This window comes from Marmota flaviventris, chromosome 8 (assembly GCF_047511675.1).
Source record: "Marmota flaviventris isolate mMarFla1 chromosome 8, mMarFla1.hap1, whole genome shotgun sequence".
In the NCBI taxonomy this organism is placed as follows: Eukaryota; Metazoa; Chordata; class Mammalia; order Rodentia; family Sciuridae; genus Marmota; species Marmota flaviventris.
Window position 1 is genome coordinate 49931598 of NC_092505.1, and position 11109 is coordinate 49942706.

The window sequence follows — 11109 nt, forward strand, 5'->3', positions numbered from 1 at the left end:
GTTTAGTTTTGTTTTGTTTTTTAATACTGACAGAGAACTGACTAACACAGGCATTTGGAATGAAGCAGTAGCTTACATTCCTGGAAGGGTGGATACTGGTTTTATTTTATTTTATTTTTTTCCATTCAGAATTTTGCCTTTAGAAAGAACTATATTAAGAAATGCTTAGAACAAAGTTTAATACTTATAATTTTCTCTTCCTAAAACCAAATTTATTGAGATAAAATTCACATATCAAAAAAAGCATCACATACTTTTCAAATGTATAATTCAACATTTTTTTTTGTATTTTCAAAGTCCTGCAACATCACCATCCATATTTTAGAATATTTTTTCTCACTGCAAAAAGGAAGCTCTGTAGCCCTTAGCAGTGAAACCCATTCCCCAATTACCCTCCAGAGCTACCAGTATACTATCAATCTCTTGGATGTGCTAAAAATTTGATATAACTGGATTATATAATTAAAGTTTTTAAAGCAGATAATAGTATATTTATCAATACCAATTTCCAAATGGCCATATACAAATATTTGCTTTGTTGAATGCTGGTACAGAAAGGGAAAAAAAAATAATTTATGACATGGACACCATGCTCTACAGTGAATTTAGAGAAATACATGTGTATGTGTTTTCATTATTTTATGGCAGCAACCTGGATTAAATTCTGATTCTGCCACTTGATAGCACTGCGACCTTGGAAAAAGATGTCTAATATCTCACTGTACTTCCATTTCCTCATCTGTAAAATGGGAATAGTAATCATCAAGTCTACACCTTTGCGGAGATTCTTCCTTGGGATGAAGCTGCAATTTCCACCGTGGTAACTGGCTTGATAATGAACTTCTTGCTGGTTGTCATCCTTTCCTTGTCAGTGCCCACTCTGCCACCTTTGATCCCTCCTCTTCCTGATAAACCACCTGCACTTAGCCTTGTCTCAGGGTCTGCTTCTATCAAGCCCCAAATAAGACATCCTCATATTGCCTGTGAGGTTGACTGAGGGAAGGTTTACCCATTTGACTAATGAGAAACTAAAGCTCAGAATACATATCTTATATGTACATAGTAAGCTCAGGTCTGAACCCACATCCCTCTGACTATGAAGCCATGCCAGTCATGTTGGCATACTGAAAGAATGACACTCACGTTTCTGGTACTTACTTGATCCTGAGGGCACTACCCACTCCTACTCTCCTTCCTATACTATTCAGGAACTGGGGACTTCGCCTAAGCCAGAGCTAAAACAAAACAGTTCAATGGCTTGGTCTTATTCAATTCTCATTGACTTCCTATTCATTTTAAAATGACTTAGTTCCAGATCTCCCTGTAGATGGTGGACACAGCCATGTAGAAATAATGCACTCTGCCTCTGAGGAAGGCAAGACAACAAATACGAAGATGCCCTTTGTGGTATGTGGGGCTCCTGAGAAAATGTCATCTGTACATTGTTTATCCAGGCCCATGCAAAATAACTTCTGCAGCCACAGTTGCAACTTGTGGCAATTTTTGCAAAATCACAGTGGAAGGTAGCTGCATGTAGCTAGCTGTGGTGCTGGGGCAAGCTTGAGTGTGCCTGCAGCTGGAGGCGGGACTCTACTGCCAGCTTGGCCACAGCTGGGGAGCCTGAAAGCTTTGCTGAGGCTCAGGAAGCTGTCAGTGAACCCAGGTGAAGGTTTAGCTCCGTTAAAAGGTAACTTGATCCAAATTTTGAGCAAAATGAAATTATCATGGACAGAAACAGATGGTTGGGGTAAATCACACAAAATCGTCCTAAATTTATCAAAAGCAGACAGCAAAGTTTCTTCCGTTTATGTCTAGTGTTTTAGTTATCTATTGCTGCATAACAAACTACCCCCATATTTTGTGGTTTAAAACCACTACCATTTTGTTAGGGCTCATGGTTCTCTGGGTCAGGGTTCAGACTGGGCTTGCTGAGAGATTCTGGTACCAACTGAGGTTAGTCAGAGGTACTCAGCTGGAATGTGGCTGGTCCACAGGGTCTGAGATGCCCTGGCTCACATGTCAGGTGCACTGCTTGATATGGCTGGAAGACTAGGCTCAGGGATTACTAGAGCCATTGGAAACCAAACCAAGTCCACACCAGGTCCAACTGAAGATACTTTTTCCACGGAGCTCACAGTCACCACCCCCAGCTCTTGCTATAGTGCTTGCAACTCTCTTGCCAGTGCTGCTGCATGGCATGGCGTGGCGTGGTGGCTTGCTCGCAGCCCTGCACACAGCACTGGCAGTCATGATGAAAGCAACTCAGCGAAGTACCTCACCTGTATGCAGACATTGGTCCCTTGGACCTAAGAAAAAGGCAAGAGGCCAGCCTGGAAGGGTGGATCCAATTTGAGCAACATGCAAACCAAACAGAGATCAGGAGGCCTGAGAAACGGTGCCTGGTAGTGCTCCTGGCACAGGAGACTCGCAGCTGAGAGAGCATCTCCCAAGACCAGGCAACTCTGCGGCCTCAGGGCAGACGGCCCTGTCCAGCCACAGAGAAGAGGAGGATGGCAGCATCCCGCAGATGTCCTCGGAATGGTTCACGGAGTAAACGTATCAATTCAATCGCGTGCCTTCCTCATGTTGCTCCTGTCCTTCGTTTCTGTTTGCTGTTGTCATTTACTGCGTTACAGACCTAGAAACGCACCACAGTGTAAGGGGTTGGTAATGAAAGGAAGGTCAAGAAAGGGACTTCTGGAACTTTGTAGCCTTAAGTATGGCACAGCCTAGTGACTAGGAGTGGTCCCATCCTACAAAAAGCCCCTCAGATACAATCTCTTTATTCAGAATCAGTTTGATATGGTCCTAAATGAACTAATTACTTCCCTCCCAAGTTGCACTGAATTTGTAAATAGACAGATGAATGAAATAAATATTTACTGAGAACTTACAAAGTGACCAACATGTCCTCAGAACTTTCATACACACTAATTCATCAGTTGTTATTAAACTCAAGAGATAGGTGCGGTCACCTATTTTATTTTATTTTTTTACCATGGAAGAAACAGAATGAGCTTATGAAGGCCCAGGTTTGCCCACCTCGCCAGCCCTTTGCCTAATGCTGCTCAGCCTCAGGGAGTCTACAATCACCACTCCCCAAGTGATTGCGGGATGCCTAGGGAGCAACGCAGCTCCTCCCTCAGCCCCACGTCAATCAGCAAACAGGATCCGTGCATCTGGGGCTTCTTCTATCACTCACCCTATGTCGGGCTCCTCAGCCTTCCATGCTTCATCCTTGTCACCTGGACTCTGTGCCAGTTCTGCTTTCCAATCTCCAGTTCAGCCGCCATACTGTGACTGAGAACACAGAAATGCTCACTGCCACCCATCCTCAAGCCTGGTATCCCAGGCTTCCCACGACCTTCTAATCACCACCCCCCTGGCATCTTCCATCAGCCCCTTTCAACGCCATTTTGCAAAGTGAAGTCTGCAAAGCTCTGAGCGTTGTTTTGGGGGAGGAGAACAGTTCTATTGAATAATCTTGAAATTTTCTGTCTTTGTTTCAGTGGTAATTAAAAGAAAAAAATACCAATATATAGATCTATAAAAACCATCCACCTTCTGTTCAATCCTTCCTATTTTAATCTGTCTTATTTATACTTTGCATTTATAATCTCTGATGTTAAATTAACAGTTCAAATCACAGTTTTTAACTTTTAATGCAGAACTTCTCAAACTGGGTGCAAGAAAGGCTTCTGGCTCATGCATCCTCAAATTCTTCTAGACATCCAACTGAGCGAGGCTAGTCCTTCCATGTGGGTCAGGTCACAAATTCCATTTTAGCCATATCCCTGCTTCATCACCTTTACTAATGTTTCCCCTCTGATGAAGAATGTTCTTCTGAGCCAAGTATGATGGCACATGCCCCCAGTTCCAGCTTCTTAGGAGGAAGACCTTGAGTTTGAGGTCAACCTTAGCAACCTAGCAAGACCCTATCTCAAAAATAAATAAATAAACCCTAGAATGTCATCCCACATTCTTGGTACTCAGGTCCTATCCACCATCCCCAGCCTTCTTTGTGCATGTCACTAAGATGGCTTGCTATAGAGCACCAGGTATGCAGATTCTCCAACCTGGAACGGGCATTGTAGGTCATCTACTCTGTTGTACTCACCTCACAGAAATGCTTAGACACAGAGAAATCAGTTCTGGAGCCCAGGACTCTGTCCATTTTATATAGCACTCTCTTCACATCTTGCAACTCAATGAACGATTTCCTTAAAGTTTTATTATCCATTTTGCGTTGGGTCCCTGAAATGGCTGCATATAGAGTAAATCCTTAGCTTTCCTATAACCATGTCTGACAGTGCCATAAAACCACAGTAATTACCTGACATGTTCATATGTCTCAAAATATCCCACAGGACCTGAATGCTGAAAGCCTTTTGCATTTCTGCATTGGACAATGGAGGCTACTCTGATTAAGCTTGTCAGAATCAAGAAAGCTCAAAATTATATGCTGATTTATGGAACTTACCACAGTGTTCCAAAATCAATTTTTAAATGTTTCTGTGAATGAGCATGTTATATATTGTCCATATATCAAGGAATTCAGTACTCTGAACTTAGTAGATGCTCAATAATTATGAGCTGAACGAACGGATGCCTATAGACTAGGAATTGGTCGCCTGAGTTTCAGTCTCATTCTTTTACTAAGAGGTCATCAAGGACTGGGAAATTCACTTCTTCTCACCAAGGCTCAGTCTGCTTATCTGTAACATTAGGCATTTGAGCCAATCCAACTTTATCTTTTTTTTTAAGACAAATCCCTTACAGTTTTAAATTGTATTTCATGAAAATGCTAAATCCATTGCTATTATTGGTATCAAAGGAAAATGAGCATTTTTATTCTAGATTTGATAGACAATACTCTGAGTCACAAACCAGAATACTTATGTCACAATGTATGCAAAAATAAGATTCATCAAACTTGCATTTCATACAAAGCAGTTACAGTTGGAGATGTCTGGACTTGTTAAGAGTTTTGAAGAACTGATGGCATTGTGGAGAAGTGTTGCTCTCTGATGATTATAGAGACCTTATTACTGATTCTTCATTAATACTAATAATACTATTTATTTTGAGAGAGAGAGCTTTCTAGACAGCTTAGTAAGCACAGGCTACCTACTTCCAGTGAGTGCTATCCATTAGGCATATTTTGTAACTTCTCTTCACCAGTGAGAAGCCACCAGCAAACCACATGTGACAGTCAATGAAATTATTCCCATGATGATAAAGACAGTATAGAGACCCATTCTGGGTGTAGCCAGGGAGGGATACACATCCAGTCTCATTCATGACTGACACCATCACACTTGGTCCACAAGGAGTGTTCCCGCCGAATCCAGTGTTGACCCAGTCAGGTAAGGAAATGCTGATGGTGATGAAGAGACTTACCACACTGTTCCAAAAACAATTTTTAAATGTTTGTAGGTGCTTTCAGATTCATTATGTACATTATTTATCATAAGTGAATTTTAAGTAAAAATTAGTAGTATATTCTCTTTCTATATTTGGGGTGACTGAATTTTAACCTGATAAGATTTAAACCTCCAGTCTTGATAGAATTACTACTGTTTTCAGACATTGGGAAATGGGCAATGCTAACTTTTGATTGGTAAGACATCAACAAGACCAGGCCCCAAACAATCCTGGCTTTAGGATTGGAGATAATTTCTAGGCTATGGGCACAGTTTTGTAGCTTCACTAAGTTGAGGAGACAGAGAACAGAGAGTGAGAAAGATAAAGTGGCTAGGAGGGGAGGCTCACAATTCCAGAATGGAAGGAGATACACAGAAAAGGAAGCCATAAATCTGCTAAAATATCCCTTTGAATCTTTGGGAAGTTGGAGGCCCAGTGAAACTCTACAAGACCAGGACAAAATAATAATCTATTAACAATGACAAGAGTTGTAAACAGAATAATCCAGAGCTTTCACAAGGTGAGGAAATGATTATGCAACAACCAGAAAAGGTGAAGAGTCCTTGTTGATCCCTTGGGCACTCCATGGAGAACCCAGAGTCTTCACATGTGAATAAAGTGGCTGAACTATTCCTGCAGGGAAACTCACCGAGGCCTTTCATAGTAGAACTTAAAGATAGGATTCAAAGAGATCAAACTCATCCCTGTATGACTTAACTTCCTGCCAAAACAAAGCCTAATGCTCTTTAAAAGAAGATAGCACAGTACAAATACTTAATATAACAGCACAATGTCTACCATCTAATAAAAAGTTACTAGACACATAAATAACTATAACTAAAAGAAAAAGCAGTCAATAGAAACAGACCCATAAATGACAAAGATGATGTATAAATATTTAACTGCACAAGATCCATCAAGAATGAGTCCAATTTCAAACCCAGGGCTCCTGGCATTTTCGCATCATCTGTGCTCATTCATCTCTGCATTTCAACCATGTGTAGGGTTTTGCCATGGATAATCCCAGTGTAAATTTTGTATGCTTCTAGTCTGCACTTTAGTTGGAATATCTGCAGAGCTACCTGCAGAGCTGAAACCCATGAAGGCCAGTGCCTGATCAGGGATTGGCATTAACCAACCTCATGAATACAACTCAACAATGCTGTCTCTCCTCCTCTCTCACATGGCACTCACATGGGAATTACCCATGGCCACTCCAATGGCATGTCTCTGTCCAGAAAGTCTCTTACCCCAAGGACTATGGCTTAAGGAAGCAGAGGAATAGTGAGAGCATATCCCCAGCAAACTAGGTTTCAGCTTTAGCCCTGATTGGCAAAACTTAAGCATGGGGTACAGAGGAACACAGAAAGCATCAGAAGATGATGTCAACCTGCAGAAAGGTGCAAGCCCTAGCCCCATCACTGGGGTACATTCATGTGTGTGCTGCTTGCCAGTGTTTGTAAGAGAATGGTTCAGGGAACATAGACACAGGGTCACCTCCCAGGCTGGGGGTGCAGTTTTCCTCCCTGCAATTTACTACACAAGTTGTTACCAAAGCAAATATCAAAGCCCTGCAATTTGCTAATTATAGGCGGGATCCTGGGCTTGTGGGCCCAATTAACCACTTGTTCCTCATTTTCTGTGTGACCCGCCGACTGCACCCACAATTACCCACTTGTCTTTTAACTGCCCTGTGAGCTGGCTGACTCACCTCCAATTCACTCCCACTATCACCTCCAGATGGCCTTTTGTGTCTCTTTGCTTTCCAGGTTCCCCCCACTCATCTGTGTTCGCTCTCTCCCATCACAAGCTAGCGTCTGTTCTTCCTGGGCTGGGGCTCCTGCAAGATTTCCTGGTCTTGCTCCTTGCCTAGTGTGGAGCCTGCAAAGCAGGAAGCAGCTCCTGTTGCTCTGGGCATCTTGCCTACCTCCCCCAAGGATGCCCAAGAGGCCGTGGCCACATTCAGCCTCTGCTCCCAGACGTCTCCACAGAAGGAATAGGAAAATTACAGCTTCTCTGAGGCAGGCCCACTGCCAGAGCTCCTGCCCACACTCTCTACCAAAGCCTCCCAGCTCCCTACCCAGTCCAGCCAGGGCTAGATCCAGGGAGACTTACCACCAGTCCTCAGAGAGAAGGGCTCAGTAGCTGCCAGGATTAGCTCTCCAGGGAGACACAAACTGGAGAAAGATAAAAAGCTCATAATCTTCATCAGGCAGACTCCCGAGAAGCAGAGGAGGTCAGCAAACTTTGATGGGTGATCATGTCAGTGGTTCCTACCCTTTTTTGTGTCATAGACACCCTGGAAAATCTGTACGAATTCTGGAACGTCTCCAGAAAGAAATTCTCAGATGCATTTATCCATAGGCTTATTGAATCAGTCAGTAAATCTTTGTAGAGCCCCCGTGTGCCTGGCACTACTGTAGAAATGAAGGAAGTATTAGTGCCTCAACAACAGAAATTCCTACTCTGGGGGAACTTACATTGTAGTAGGCAGAAATAGGCAACAAATAATAAATAAGTAAAATATACAATTTGCTAGAAAATACCTGCTATGGAAAAATAAATATTAGACCAGACAAGGGAGAGAATGGTGGGAATGAGGGATATATTTATAAGTGCCTTATGCCTAGAGTTCAGGGAGAAGTGAAATGTGAGCAATGAATGGAAGAATATGGAGTTTTGCCCTGTAGGTATCTGGGGAAAGAGGGTGACAGTCAGGGGAACAGCCTGAAGCCTTGCCCACAGAAAGTCCCAGGAAAAATGAGAAGAGCAGTGTGGCTGCCCCTGAGGGAGGGGGGGAAGAAGGCTGTATCCTGGGAGATGGGGTCAGAGAGGCAAAGAGTAGGCTACTATCACATAGGGTCCTATCGGTCCTCAGGGCTTGAATTTTACTCTGAGTTGAAACAGAAGCCATGTGTAGGCTTGGAGCAAAGGGCCATATGATCTGACCAAGACTTTAAAATGTCCATAGGAGCAAATGGTCCAAGTGCAAGTTAATGGCGGCCACACACACCACAAGAGACTGAGTGGAGAGGCATTCCTGAGAGGACTTGTGTGGGTGAGGAAGATGTGCACAAAATCAACAGCCTTCCAGTCCCCTGAGTACCATCCACAGGTGCAGGTAAATGACAGGCCAGTGGGGACCCACAGGGAGGGTCTGGAGAGGTGGAAAACTTAGCTGTATTGAAAACTTTTAAAAATACATAGGAAGACATCCACAGCAAAGATGAGAAATGTCAACAACTGGTAATCAGAGTGATACGTGTCTTATATTTTCTGCACCTTTAAAATATAATTCATAACTGAAAAAAAGGAACTGCTGTCTTCGGGGTTTATGAGAAAGCCTCTAGCCTGTATCGTCATTGTGGTGAGGGGAAGTCAGAGCCCACCAGCAATCCTGCTGCTGATGTTCCCTGTGACATCACTGTGCTGGAGCTTGGGCTGGGAACACTTTGCTTCCCCAACTTACTTTCCATCACCACCCCATCCAGCATCATGGAGGCAGAGGTGGGAGAGTTGAAGGACAAAAAGCAAAAGTCCACACTTTACCAAACAGAGCTGAGAAGGCCTGAGTGCAATGGAACTGGAAAGACTGGGAGGCCTCCGGGCCAAGGCTACCTTGCAGCAGCACCTAGGGGATTTGCAGGGAGGAGGGAAAGTCGCTCCAGCTGAGGCTGCTGCAGAGTAGAGGCACACGGGCTAGCTAGGGCTCAAAGGCCTCCTCCACACTGGCCCTTCTTAAAGAGAACTCTTTGTCCCAGCAAGGGAATCAGAGACCAAACCAGATCAGACATCTTTTACGAGCCCCATGGTGGGACAGCTTGTTTCTGGGGTTGCAGCAAGCTGTAACCTGCAGATAAGACGGACTCTGAGTCCCCAGGGATGAAGGCCACTGAGGCCTGTGGGTGGGGATCTCCTCTGGAGCAGGAGACCAAGGAGGCTCCCCAGCTGGCTCTGCGTCAGCCACCTCAGGGCCTTGCACTCCAGACAGTGAATTCCTCATGATCTCCAGACCTGTTTCTGAGCCCGGGGCGAGGTCTCCTGCTGCCACATTTGGCAGAAAATTGTGCCATGTCACAGTTCTGATTAGGTGCCAAGAGAACTATTTCCCAGGCCACAGCTTTCACAAGGCCATGCTTCCTAATTACTAGTTTTCTCCTAATTAAATAAAAAAGGGAGGGGGAGTCACCAGCGATTACTCCACCTTATAATACCACCTTCTATTTACGGGCGTCTCTGTTCAGAGGGGCTCAAAGTGCTGTGTATATTATCACATATTTTCTCCTCATAACATCTTGGAGATTCCTAGAGGTGGTTATTATCATACCAGTTCACAGCTGGGAAAGGGATGCTGGATGAGTTAAGTGTCCAAATGCCCTCACCAGCCAGGGTCAATATTTTGAAGCTCTTCTAAGAAGCTGTCTTCTGTTTGGAAATAAAGTCATCCCCTGGGAGATAAACTAGGCTAAAGCAACCCATGAAGCACTGTGATTTATTGCAAACTTGACAGTAGTAATTAACACTATTTAGTCCTCACAACAATCCTATAAAACAGATAGTATTGCCTCAACCTTGCACATGAGGACAATGAGATTCAGGAAGGCAGAGTTACCTGCCTAGAGGGGCAGCATCATAATGGCAGTAAAAGCAGAAGCCAATATACATTGAGCACTTACCATGAGCCAGACATTTTACACTTATTAACCTGCAAAGGGTCCTATCACATCAGTTTACCCACCTGAAGAAATTCTGAAGAAATACTGTATTCTGAGGGTTCACCTGGGTGCACCCAGGAACAGTCAGGATGACCCAGGTATAGCTCCAGGACTGCCCTGTACTCTGACCCCGCTCTCTGAAGGAGAGTGGGATTCACTTTCCACATTCAGCTGTGCACTGTGTGCAAGAGGGATGGGGAGAGAGAGTCTCTTACTGCCTGACTTGATATAGGTGTGCTGGGTATAAAAGCTGCAATGAATGGTGTCTTGGGAACTGTGAAGCAGAGAGGTAGGTAGTAGAATCCAAGAGTACGAATTAACCAAGAGAGACATTCAGACAGAGGGATGGAACTTGCCTTGGTGTGTATATGGGAAAGGAGGCCCATCTAGCCTACAAACCATCCCAGAAACGTGGTCTCCACTGTCTTCTCCCCAAAAGCACCCTCTACTGACTCAGTCCATGCCGCACACCTCCCTACCACTGAGGGAACACAACTCCTAACTCCTGGTCATCTCAATCAACTTTGTCCATCAGTAAGTGCACTGCCAGACTTCAGAGTGTCAGCATGGGGCCCTTCAGGTTCCCAACATTTTCCCAGGGCCACAAAAGTTAGACACAGCCCCTGACTGAACTGGCAGGTGAAGCATGGCTGGGCAGTCAGGTGGCAGCTCCCTCTCCCACCCCTCTCTCCTCTTTTCAGATAAGTTCCCAGTGGGTGGCTAACTAGAGTCTTTATCTCCTGTCACCTTCAGTAGGTCAAATTCCTCCATGGCCCTTTCTGAGAACAGCAAGAGGAGAATTAACAAACTGCTGATCTGTCCCAAACAGAGACAATTTCCAGCTCTTTCTAACCAAAGCAGAGCACCTGACTTACCATGTCTGACATTCAAACTTCCCAGGGCTCCTTCCTCTGCCTGGTGGAGATGAGAGGAAGTCTTCAGGACAACATTCATTGAATGGGCACAGGCT

At 44.3% G+C, this 11109-nt stretch overlaps 1 long non-coding RNA gene across 2 annotated transcripts; it reads right to left on the reverse strand.

Annotated features, from left to right (window-relative positions):
* Nucleotides 1–206: 206 nt before the first annotated feature.
* LOC114093326 (uncharacterized) lies at nucleotides 207–7823 on the reverse strand. Of its 2 annotated transcripts, none has more exons than XR_003582876.3 (4): nucleotides 7540–7823; nucleotides 4118–4263; nucleotides 3203–3300; nucleotides 207–2638 (listed from the first exon to the last, which is right to left on the reverse strand). It is a non-coding gene; the product is annotated as an uncharacterized lncRNA (long non-coding RNA). The 2 variants fall into 2 exon arrangements; XR_011708424.1 differs by lacking the exon at nucleotides 7540–7823 and adding an exon at nucleotides 7136–7299.
* Nucleotides 7824–11109: the final 3286 nt, after the last annotated feature.